Genomic DNA, 10,399 nt, shown 5'->3' on the forward strand with positions numbered 1-10,399 from the left:
TGCTGCCCTCAGCTCGGAGCCCCTTCTCCCACCCCCAACCCCCCCAGGGCGAGCACTCTGGTCCCAAGAACGCGAACAAAATTATTCCGGAACCAACCACTGTGGCTTCCAGGCCCAACGCTTCCACTTCCCGGATGGGAAATCTGGAGGAGGGAGACTCGTTAGTCAGCTTTACCTGCAGAAGCGTCGGTTTCTAAGAATACACTTCGCAAACTCTAAAGCCTTGGTTCTCAACCTGCGGGAATGCAGATAGTGCCCCCGGGGTGGAGGGGGGGACTCCCTTGTTGTCTGAGGTGGGACCTCAATTTGCATTTCTGACGTGTTCCTTGTAGCCCTGCCTTGAGAACCGCTTCTCCAAAGGTATTTTTATGGATTCGAATCTGCTGGCCCTTGATGCCCTCCTCCCAAACTTGAATGACTACACTGGGGATGGGGTGGGGAGGAAGGGCCATCTCTGCCCGGGGCAGCAGCGCTGGGCCAGACTACCTGGGGTTGCAGTCCTGGCCTCAGTGCTTTCTAGGGTGTGGCCTGGGGCAAGTTGTGGAACTCAGTGGGCCTCGGTTTCCTCGTAATGAATGGTCCCACCCTCCTGAGATGTGCTAGGTACATAGGGTGTGGCTAGACCAGTCCCTGGCACACGGTGCTCAGAGGCTATCTCCTGAGATCCTGATAAAGCCCTCTGGGGTATGGTACCCAGGTGGCCCAGCGGCCCCTGGGGCTGGTGGCTGGTGAGGCACTGGCCACATCCCCAGCTGGACGCCCAGGGTCCAAGGCCCTGACCTCACAGCCCAGAGTGGCTGCTGTGGGCTCTCACAGTCCTGGGGTCTCTGTTCAGCTGCCCCCTATCTACACAGCAGTTCTTTTCTCCGTCAGGGCTCAGCACTCTGACCCAGCCGGAGGCTCTTGTTTGGCTTGCAAGTGTCAGCTGTGCCCACAAGGGGTAGCCCACACCCCATTCCGAGTTTGGGGGTGTCCTGGGCCGAGGATCCGAGGCCCCCAGACATCCCCCCACCTCCGCTCTCCCAGCTGGTGGAGGATGCCTTTCCTGCGGACAGCCACATGCACCCCCTCCCCCTCCCTGCCATTTCCACGTGTTCATTCAGTGCTGGAGTCCGGGGACATTTATTGAGCACTTACTGGGAGCCAGGCCCTGAACTCAGGACTTACTTAATGCTCCAAATACCCTGAAGGTCATCATGATTTTCCTCGCTCCGTTTGACAGATGAGGATGCGGAGGCTCAGAGAAACTGAGAAAGTTGCGTAAGACCCCAGAGCTAGTTGGCAGAGGACGAGGCCCTTGAGCCTAAATCTAGGATGCTCAACTCCCAAGGCCCGCCCCAACCTGCTCTCTGGAGCACTGGCCCCAGGAAGCAGGGAAGGGCTGGCTGTGGTCCTCGGCCTCCAAGCTGTCCCACCCCCANTCCGTTTGACAGATGAGGACGCGGAGGCTCAGAGAAACTGAGAAAGTTGCGTAAGACCCCAGAGCTAGTTGGCAGAGGACGAGGCCCTTGAGCCTAAATCTAGGATGCTCAACTCCCAAGGCCCGCCCCAACCTGCTCTCTGGAGCACTGGCCCCAGGAAGCAGGGAAGGGCTGGCTGTGGTCCTCGGCCTCCAAGCTGTCCCACCCCCATCCTGATGGGCTGTCTCTCCCCCAGGTGAGGAGCTGCCACAGCCAACAGCGTGGCTTGTGGCAGCGAGGATGATTCATAGGAGGGAGGGGGGAGGACTCTGGGGAGTGGGGTGGAGGGAAGGAGGCCTGGCCAGTCTTCCCACGCTGGGGGCGGGGGCCCGGCAGCATGGGGGGGGTGCAGAGTGCCCGATCCCACAGCGGCTCCTCTCCCCCTCCTCCGGGTCCTCAGAGGTGTGCTCAGCCTGCACCCACCAGCGGTGGAGAGGAAGCCCCCGGAGGAGGTCTTCTCACCAGGCAGGCTCTGCAACCAGGAAGGAAAATCTGGAGGAAGTGAGGGGAAGCGGGAAGGGGAAGCCGGAGGCGTTATGAAAGCCTGGCTCCTCTGCCTCACTCTCTGGGTCAATGGCCCTCCTATCTTGGACCAAAATGGCGCTCCTCGTGGCCTCCATAACTAACTGTGGCTTGACGATTTGCTTACCTCAGAGCTCCCTTTTATGGTTTACAAAACGCCAGCACCTGCAGATGCCCTCTCCCTCTCTTCTTCTGGGCCGCTGCTTATGTCAACAATAGTGCCCGGTCCTTGCTAAGGCGTCCTCTCTGTTAAACTCCCAATAACCCCCAGGACGTGGGCTCTACCCTGCTCCCTATTTTTGCATACCAGGAAACTGAGGCTCAGAGGAATGAAAGCATTGGTCCATGATCCATGACTAGTATTTGAACCCAGGTCTGTCAGCTCTAACCCCCCGTCCTCAACCACAAGGGCCTCTGACAAGTCTCTTCCTCTCTGTACCCCAGTCCCCATCCCCAGGAAGGGGGGGGTCACTGCTGAACCCAGTCGCCAGGCCTCAGCCCCAACTAGGCCCAACGGGCATTCCCCTAGCCCCTCTCCTCCTCCCCCTCCTCTTCCTCCTCCTCCCCTCCTCTTCCTCCTCCTTCCCCTCCTCTTCCTCCTCCTCCCCAGGTGGGGGGGGGGGGCTGCTCTGGTCCCTCTGCTGAGTCTTTGAAATCCAGTTGCCTGTGTGCTCCTCCCAGGGATTCACAATCCACAAGTGATTTCTGGCCACAGATACAGGCATTTCCTGTGCCCATGCCACCCTCCAGGCACCCGCTCGCCCACATGCCTCCCATCCGCACAGGTCCGCATGCGGGTGTCTACACGGACTCAGGCAGCTCCCAGGCTCCGGTGAGAGGCCCTCCCCCAGCTGGCTGCACCCCCCACCTCCACGCCCACCCTGCTCCGCCCTCCTGGGGTCAGAGGGACAGTTTCACAAAGAGACTCCCAGTAAGCAGGATAGTAATAGGAATCAGCATTTCCAGCCCGCAAGTCTTTCTCCTCTAATCCCTCACTTGACACTGATGAGCTCCCAGAGGCGGGTAGTTTTGTGTTTCCAATTCTCAGGTACAGTGGAGGGTCAGACTGCTAGTTAGGGGGAGGGCCAGGGCCCTAACCGCCTTTTCTGGCCCTCTCCGGTAACGCGCCGTCTCCTGCACAGTAAATAAAGACGACACCTCCTTGTCAGCGCGCCAAAGCACCTGTTCTTGCCTAGATCCGGGGAGCACTTGATGAATGTCCGTTTCTACCTCACAGCGGCCCCACAAAGTGCATTTTTTTGGTGCCCAGTGCAAAGATGAGGTAACAGAGAAGTTCAGAGCAGAATGCCAGTCGAAGGAACATTCCTGAACTAGATGCACATCGCTTTAGAAAACTCTGTAGGAAGGAAGAGGGCAAGAGCTTCTAATGGGCGCTTTAGGGACTTCGGGTGCCTGGGGTAACGGGTGCGTCTTCCTTCTCCACCTGCCTGTCAAGCCCTTTTCCCGTTACTGTGAGCTGTTTCCATTGCTCTGTGCGTGTGCGTCTGTCTCCCAAGAGCTGTGAGCTCCCCAAGGACAGTGACTGGGTCCTGGTCACCCCCAGAGCCCAGCACCCAGCACCTTGCCTGGCACACAGGAAGGGCCCAGTCAACACTGCCTCCATATCATGAGGACAGGGGGGACAGCCTGCGCTCCCAGGCTCCCCACTGATGGGCCTGGGAAACAGAAGACGGAATCAAGACACCCAGGGCTCGAAGGTCACCCACATCCTGTGCCACCTAAGGTGTGAACCCCTCTTCTAGCACCCCTCATTACCTCTTCCCTGGCTTCTGCTTGCATGCTGCTAGTGACAGGGTGCTCACTACTACTCAGGCAGCAGCTTACATGTTGGAGATCTTAGGGTGATTGTTACCAAATCCCTCCTCCCTCCTGTTACCAAATATATACACACATATATATACATATATATGTATATGCTGTATACATATACTATATATACATATACTATGTATATATATATACACAAAGTATACATATACTGTAATATATACAGTATACATATACTATACACATATATACACATATATGTATATACTGTATACATACACTATATATAGACTATGTATATATATATACACACACAGTATACATATACATATATCCATAATATATACATTATATACATAATATATACAGTATACATATACTATACATATATGTATATACATATACATACATATATATATATATATATATATATACCAGGGCAGCACTAGAAGTGTGTCCATGTCAAGAGAGGACACTCAGAGGTGACACTGCACCCTAGCAAGGTGGGTGCCCTCCCTGTAGCAACCCAGAGCCTTGCATGCTGGGAAGAAGAGGCAACGGATGAACTCCTCATCCCAGCTTGAGCCAGCTCTGTTAAGGCAGAAAGTCGAGGCTCAGTTGTTGGAAAGATTACTATTAAGCCTCAACTCAGGTGGACCTTGGGTCTGTACTTCACCCAGCACACTCAGGGGCTATCCCGACCTGTAGTTCTATCCATTCATTCACTCCCTTATCTATTCATTATCAGCTGTCACTGGCTGGGTGTTTGGGCTGGGAGTGGGGACAGTGGCACTGAGGGCCACAGAGACAGCTCAGGATCAGAGTCACTGCCTTGGTAAAATCAGGACAGCTCATGGTCACTGAGACTCTCTATAAACCAGGCCCTGTTCCATTTGCTTTCGTGTAAAAGGCACGGCCTCTCCTGCCCAGTCCTAGCTGTGGGGAGAGCAGGCGGGAGTCTGCTTGGCAAACAGTTAGTGCTCAATAAGTGTGCGCTGCTGCTGTTCCACACTACCGGGGCAGTTCCTACTCTTGGTCACTCCCACTTTGTAGGCAGAGGAAATAAGCCACGTGGAGGTTAAGTAACTTGCCAAATGGCTGAGCCGGGGTTCAAACTGGCAGTCTAGTCCCAGAGCCTGCTTGATTAACCCTTCAGGACCTGGTGCAGAAAGAGCTCGGAACCTGGAGTCAAAGTGCCCAACTAGCTAGAGACCAGGGGCAACCACTCACCTCTGTCTGCTCTGTTTACTCATCTCATGAAATGGAATGTGTCATCAGCCTTGCCTCTGTCCCCACCCCCACTCCCATCAGATTAGAAGAGATGCAGGCATTTTTCTTAGAAGGAGGCTGCAAGGCGGTGAGATTTGGGGTGGGAGGCACGTTACTGGTCACAGGGGTTTGAAATGAGCCAGAAATGGGGGGGGCGTCGTTTGTTGGAGCCCCATTCCTAAAGGCTGACAGGCTCCCAGAGACCCCCAAACCACCCCATCACCCTCCCTCACCCCCACAGGATGTGCGACACCTGTGTCCCCCCCGCCAGTGTCCAGGAGCCCCAGATAAGAGCTTAGTCCCCTGACAGTGCAGTTTACAGCAACATCGCCGAGGCCAGGTCTTAGGATGAAGAAGGTGGATGGGGTGGGCGTCATTTGGAGAGGGAGAGAAGGGGGAGGGGTCTAGGCTGGAAGCCCAAATCAGAAGCCGAGGACCTTCATCTGTAAAATGGGATTCATCACGCCGCCCTCATAGGCTGTTGCGAGAATCGGTTGAGTTGATGCTTGTAACTCCTCGCGCACACGGTGCCTGGCACGGAGCGCGCGCTCGGCAGATGGTGACCATTGTTAGTATTCCCTCCACACTTGGGTATCCACCAGCCAAAGGAGTCCCTTCCATTTTAGACCCTGGCCTAGGCCCCAGGGGATACCCCAAGGATATTGAAGACAGCGTGGTTTGCCAACCTATGGGGGTGTCGATAGTCTCACGAAAGGGGCGCGTCTTCAGAACTTGCCAAAAAAAAGTCTTCCTGGGCGCCGCGGGCCCTCGGCTTTGACTCTCCAGCGCCTTCTGCCGGGGCGTGAGCGCGCCCCCAACAGGCAGTCCCTGGGAAAGCCTCGGCGGGGGGGCCCCGGAGCCCAGTCGCCCCAACCCCTCTCCCCCTCCCGCCCGGCGGCCACCCTCGGGGGCGAGGCAGCCGGCGCGTGGGAGGGGACGGCGCGCCATTGGCTTGCGCGCGGGACCGAGAGGAGGGACCAGCGCGGGCCGCCAGACTCNATACTGTAATATATACAGTATACATATACTATACACATATATACACATATATGTATATACTGTATACATACACTATATATAGACTATGTGTATATATATATACACACAGTATACATATACATATATCCATAATATATACATTATATACATAATATATACAGTATACATATACTATACATATATACAGTATACATATACTATACATATATGTATATACATATACANCACTCAGAGGTGACACTGCACCCTAGCAAGGTGGGTGCCCTCCCTGTAGCAACCCAGAGCCTTGCATGCTGGGAAGAAGAGGCAACGGATGAACTCCTCATCCCAGCTTGAGCCAGCTCTGTTAAGGCAGAAAGTCAAGGCTCAGTTGTTGGAAAGATTACTATTGAGCCTCAACTCAGGTGGACCTTGGGTCTGTACTTCACCCAGCACACTCAGGGGCTATNCGGCCCTGCCCTGCCCTGCCCTGCCCCGCGCGGGCGGCGCGATGTGAGGCTCCCGAGGGCCCGAGCGTCCCCCGGCTCGCCAGCCCCGCGCAGCGCCGGCGCCAGCATGCGCTAGGAACGTAAGTTCTGTTCCCCGCCGCCGCCTCCGAGCCCCGCACGCTCCCCTCCCGCCGCCGGCCGGTGCCTGCGCAGCGCAGCCCAGCCCAGCGGGGCGTCTGCGGCCGCAGGGTCGTGGGGACCCAGGGCGCGCGACCTGGACGTCCCAGGACCCTTTGGCCCCGGGCAGGTTCTGCCGGGACTCCAGGGGTCCCCTCCCGGCCCCCCCAAGGCGCAGTCCCCCAGCTCCTTCGGTTCCTTCCCTTGGCGCTCTCCACTCGCCGCCCTTCCCTGTGCCTCGGTTTCCCTCTCCCCCCTGGCTTTCTCGCTCCGATGTCTCTGCTCTGTTGGACTGTTTATGTCGCCCTTACCTCCCCACTGTGCTTTGGAGCAAGAGAGAAAGAGCGAACAGCAGTTTCTGTCTCCCTGGGGTCTGACTGTTGTCCCCGCGCTCGGTTCTCTGTCCCCTCCCCCCCATCGCCATTGTTCCCTGGTCCGAGGAGTGCGCGGCACAAACTTGCGAGTGCCCCTCCTTCTGCCTTCGCCCCCGCAGGGCCGCTGATCGCGGTGGCGGAGTTCCCGCTGGCCGGACCTACTGGCTAGGCCGGCCGTGGGGGCGCCCAGCAGCCCGGAGCTCCCCGCCTGGGGTCCCCAGCTCTCAGGCCCGGGTCTCAGAAAGTGGGTGAGCGTCTGGAGCTAGGAGATAAAGGACACGTTGGAGGAGGAAGGAGCCAGACTGGGAGAGACCCCCGTCTCCGGGAGGGGGAGGTAGGTAGGGGTTGGGGGGGGTGTGGAGGAGGAGGAGGAGGAGGAGACGGAAACCCAAGCCGCGCCTAAGCCCCAGTTGTTGGGTGGGAGGGTCGGGAAAGCGCAGGTGGAGACGACGCCCCCCAGCCTCCCCTAAGTCGCGCGCTCAGCAGGAAGGGGGCAGTGTGGGGCCATTGGCCTGACTCTGCGTGGGCTGGGGCTCCCTGACGTGGACACAATACTCACACCCACCCAGGGCGGGGGTCTGCTGAGGAACCGCCGGAACCCCGCGCGCATCCCCGGCGCGCCCCGCAGTCTCCGGCGCTGGCTTTGCGTCTCCTCGCTCCGCCCTCCCCGCCCCCACCCAGTCCCGGGCTCCCGCCGCCCCCTCGCGGCCCCGGGGGGCGGTGGGGTGGGGGCGAGTTTCTCCGCAGGAGCTGGGTGGGCGGGGGCAGGAGCAGGGCGGAGGCCAGAACGCCGCGGCTCCTCCAAAGCCCCGCGCTGATGGCCGAGGCCGACTTGGCGTCCAACCACTGCCCCGCGCGTCCTGGTTGATTTCCTTCAGACAAACTTTTCCTGGTGGGGGAGTCCCGCGGGGAGAGCGCATCTTGGCCGCAGGGATGCCCACCCCAGCTGTGCGGCCTCTTGAACTTACACGTGTGGTGGGCTGCGTGGAGAAGGCCACAGGCCTGTGCAGACCCTCTCTTCGAGCGCAGGGACACAGAGTGGGCTGAGTTGGGGGCGGGACCACGGGGGCCAGGAGCGGACGCTGCATTCCCTAGCGGAAGCCTCACACTAAGCCCAGGAGGAGGAAAGGTGTTTCTTGTTGGGTTGTTAGGAAATAAGGCACTGTGTATTCTCCAGGTCTCTGTTATCCCATCTATAAAATGGGCTCTCTAGTCCCTGAGGTCCCCTCTGGCTACTGTACCCAGGAACCAGCTGCCCTGGCTTCAGTTTTTGGCCCACATTCTGTAGGTTTTATCAGTCCTTCCAGATTTGGAGGGAGGGCTGAGTGAGGCCCAAAGTGCAGTAACTTTTCAAACTCTGTACTCATCTTAGCATAACCCTCCAGCCCCTCTGGAGAAAGGCCTGCCCCTCACAGGCGTGCCTGGCAATGAAATTAGCAGTGACCCCTGGTGTACACAGTTCTAGTCTCTTCTTTACTTTTCACTTATTGAACAAATTGTTGGTGGGCTCTATACCAACGGCGATTTAGTGAGCCAAGTGCAGACACGGTTCCAGGCACTGAGAGATAGCTGAGAACAAAATGAAGATTTTCTCCCTCACGGCGCTGACACTTAAAAGGGTAGAGGGGCAAATAATAAAATAAATTATATAGCTTATGAAGGGGGAAAAGTTGAATGTCAGGGGCTGTTGAGGCCAGGGGTGGGGGTGGTCAAGGAGGCCTCCCCGAGGAGGTGACTTGTGAGCCAAGGCTTCGAAAAAGCGAACTGTGGGAATGGCTTGGGGGAGATCAAGAGCCTGCTGAGATCAGCCTGTGCAAAGGCCCTGAGGCTGGAATGTGCCTGAGAGCCAGTAAGGAGCCAGGGTGGCTAGGGTGGAGTGAGGGGGTGGGGAAGAGATGGGAGGCAAGGTTGGCTGGAAAGGAATGAAGCCTGTCTGTTTCACAGAGGAGGGGAGTGATGCTCAGAGGGAGCATGTACATTACCCCAGGACATGAAGCGGTGGCAACAGGGCCGGGTGCGTTATGTGCTCACTCCTGGCCTGTAACAGTTTCATGTCACCCCTCAGCTCAGCTACTCTTTGGCCACACTGGCTTGTGGCCCTGCCAGAGCCAGGCCTGGCCAAGAGCTGGAAACGTGGAGGGGAGCCCCCCACCCGGGCTTAGTACTTCTCGGGGTCCCATACCCCGGCAATCGTTGCCAACCCCCTCCCCACGTTCTCCCTGCCCGGCTGTCGTGAGTGCCTCCCAGCATCATCTTCCTCTGGACCTGCGTGACCCAGTTCTCTTCCCATTTCCTTCTTTGGCCGTCCCCGGTAAACACCGCATCCTGTATCCACATGTAGCCCCTTGAAGGGGACCGTTCTGAAGCTGGTATGATGAAGGGAGAAACTGAGGCAAAGAAGCGGAGTCTCTTAGCCCGAGAATAACAGCAGCAACGTTGTCACTGAGCTTTCACTGTGAAATAGGTACTGTTCTAGGTGTTTTTGTGCATCTCCTCATCAGTGGATGGTAGTGGCATTATTGCACCCATTTAACAGATGAGGAAACAGAGGCCTGGATAGGTGGTGTCACTGGCCCAAGGCCATGCAGGTACACAAGCCTTTGGAGTCTTAACCTATTCCTTTGATCACTAAGCCAGAGCCCCGAACGCTGGGGGAGAAGGTCAGTCCCGGCTGGCCCCTCAGCGTCCTGGGAAGAGTACAGGGACCCTCTGCTGCCTTCCCCAACCCACCCGGAGGGCAGATCACCTCTTGCTTCCAGAGAAGTTGTTATCCTTGCAAGGAAGCTCCTTTTGCCCTCCTGGTTGGGGGTGGGGGGAACGGTAGGGGGATTGACATCTGTCCACTGCCCCCTCACAAGACTCTGGCCGCGTCACAACCGGAAGCCAGGCTGTCCCCATGATCATGGCCCCATGGGACCCGGACTTGCCTTCGAGGGCCCTGACGCGGACACCAGGCTGTCGGGAGGCAGGCCCATTCCCAGCTTGAAAAGGACAGAAATTCCCCACGCGCTCTGCCCTTTGTGAGTGATGACGGTCGGGGACGGGGAAGACCCTGTCGGCCACCTGTGAGTGACGATGGATGGCGGTCAGGGGCTGAGTCCCCCTTGCACACAGCAGCGGTCTCAGAGCCAGGGGTGAGGCGCAGCGATGCCCCTCCTCGTCCCCGGCTCTCCCACCCTTTCCAACACCGCAGGGAAAGTTTATTTTATTTTGCTTTTTTGTCCCTGAAGATTTGGAGATATTTGTTTATGATGCAAGTTCGGGCTTCCCTCTGCTGTTCTGGAAATCAGGCACCTTCAAAACAGAGAGAACTCGTAGATAAAACATGCGTGTCCCCGGAGGCCACCAGGAAGCTGGGGCTTGGTGTGCTGCTGGCTTGGGG

At 57.4% G+C, this 10,399-nt stretch overlaps 1 protein-coding gene across 2 annotated transcripts in view; it reads left to right on the forward strand.

Annotated features, from left to right (window-relative positions):
• Window positions 1-6,493: 6,493 nt before the first annotated feature.
• TP53I11 (tumor protein p53 inducible protein 11) overlaps window positions 6,494-10,399 on the forward strand; it is a 14,713-nt gene continuing 10,807 nt past the window's right edge. For both annotated transcript variants that reach the window (XM_077767454.1, XM_077767456.1), the window contains exon 1: window positions 6,494-6,606. The gene's annotated coding sequence lies outside the window, so the exon portion shown is untranslated. The remainder of the gene's footprint in view (window positions 6,607-10,399) is intronic.

This window comes from Crocuta crocuta, unplaced genomic scaffold, assembly GCF_008692635.1.
Source record: "Crocuta crocuta isolate KB4526 unplaced genomic scaffold, BGI_CrCroc_1.0 scaffold330, whole genome shotgun sequence".
Taxonomy (NCBI): domain Eukaryota; kingdom Metazoa; phylum Chordata; class Mammalia; order Carnivora; family Hyaenidae; genus Crocuta; species Crocuta crocuta.